The 1,791-nt window shown below is 45.8% G+C and overlaps 1 non-coding gene across 1 annotated transcript; it reads right to left on the reverse strand.

Moving 5' to 3' along the window:
* Nucleotides 1–666: 666 nt before the first annotated feature.
* LOC112546203 (U12 minor spliceosomal RNA) lies at nucleotides 667–782 on the reverse strand. The gene has a single exon (XR_003089844.2). It is a non-coding gene; the product is annotated as a U12 minor spliceosomal RNA (small nuclear RNA).
* Between the last annotated feature and the right edge of the window lie 1,009 nt (nucleotides 783–1,791).

Below are 1,791 nucleotides of genomic sequence, written 5' to 3' on the forward strand. Positions count from 1 at the left end.
TGTTGTGGAGAAAGGAAGCTTTTGATAAAGAGTCAGCAACCCTTCTTCTATTGATGTGTGTCAGCTAGCAATATCCATCCTCTGAGACCTAATCAAGCACTCCTGCAAAATTAGGAGAGACCCAAACTTAATTTTTCTGGCATTTTAAAAGAACAACAACAACAATCATCATCATCATCATCACCACAACTTTTTTCTGGGGTCAAACTCAACAAAATATCCTTCCAGCACTTTGTTATGCATTAAAAGTAAGACAAAGAGGACCCAATCCCAATGTCAAAGAAACCCTTTATGGACGATTGCTCATATGTTAATGACTGGGTAATTCCCTGGAACTGTACCTCAGTCTATTGCTATTTTCCTAAGTCAGTTCTGTTTCCTAAAGGAATCCACAGAAGTCTTCATGCTCTGCCTCATCATGTGAGATAAGTGCCTCTCCCCAGCTGAGCCGGGACCTGTCATTTGTTTAGCACTAACACATTCAACATGGTGCCCTACAGAGATGAAATGCACCCAGGTGCACAGCTCCACCAAACCAGCAGGGAGCTATTTAGAGAGCTGGCAGGGACCCGGCTTGCAATAGGACAGTACCTGTAAGACATTTTAAGCTACTTTCACCGCTGGTGCCCTGTATCACATACACAAGTGATTTTTTTTCTCGCTAAGTAGGCCAGTCACCCTGGGAGCGACCTGAGCCGCCACAAAAATTCCTCTCACATTAGCAGTGAGGACCTGGGTATCACCCCAGATTGTTATTTTCCTTACTCCTACGTGTAAGGCATACTAGGGAGTTGGTGCAGGGCATGAGTCAGATTGCTCAGAGGGCGGTTTGGAGGGTCTTACTGATCCACTAACTCAGCCTGCTCCCAGCCTGTGCTATGCTCTGAGTGCTAGACTCTGGTCTTGTTTACACTGGTGAGGATCTTTGCTGACACGAATGGAATGACCTTGGATTGGCTTTGGTGCAAGTGAGATCAGCTATGCTGGGATGTAGCCAGTAGATGGCGCTGTTTCTTTCTGGGTTAAGTAAAGCTGTTCCCTACTGTTTCTATAATCAAGTGGGTCTGCAAGAAGTGTCAAGCTAATGCTGCCTATACTGCTGGTTGTCTGCAGTTGAAGCTACACAAAAGCAGCACTTCATGGACAAAACCATCCCAGCACACCGTACTCTCAAACGCTACACCCTACCCTTACTTAGCACTGCTCAGGGGGCTGCTCCAGGGAGGCATGGATTTGCAGGATTGAGTCAGATGTGAGAACTTCACTACACAATGCCAGGTGCAATTGTAACCCTTGTGTGGTTCACTGTCCCATGTAGTGGCATTTAGACCACTTACAGCAAGAACTAAGAAGAAGGGAGCTCTACATCCCAAGTAAAGAGCCAGCTAACATTATAGCTCAAGCTGTAGAAGCACCTATACTAAACTCCAGGACTACGTCTAGACTGGCATGATTTTTCGAAAATGCTTTTAATGGAAAAGTTTTTCCGTTAAAAGCATTTGTGGAAAAGAGCATCTAGATTGGCACGGACGCTTTTCCGCAAAAGCACTTTTTGCAGAAAAGCGTCCGTGCCAATCTAGATGCGGTTTTGCGCAAAACAATACCACGTTGTCTACACTGGCCCTCTTGCGCAAAAGCAAGTGCTTTTGCGGAAATTCAAGCGGCCAGTGTAGACAGCTGGCAAGTTTTGTGGAAAAACTTGCCAGTCTAGATGCAGCCCAGAAGTTCCAGGTTCAAATTTCTCTGGTGGTGATTACATAATGCCACCAGCTATGGTCACCCTGGCTGGCA

This window comes from Pelodiscus sinensis, chromosome 5 (assembly GCF_049634645.1).
Source record: "Pelodiscus sinensis isolate JC-2024 chromosome 5, ASM4963464v1, whole genome shotgun sequence".
NCBI classification, from domain to species: domain Eukaryota; kingdom Metazoa; phylum Chordata; order Testudines; family Trionychidae; genus Pelodiscus; species Pelodiscus sinensis.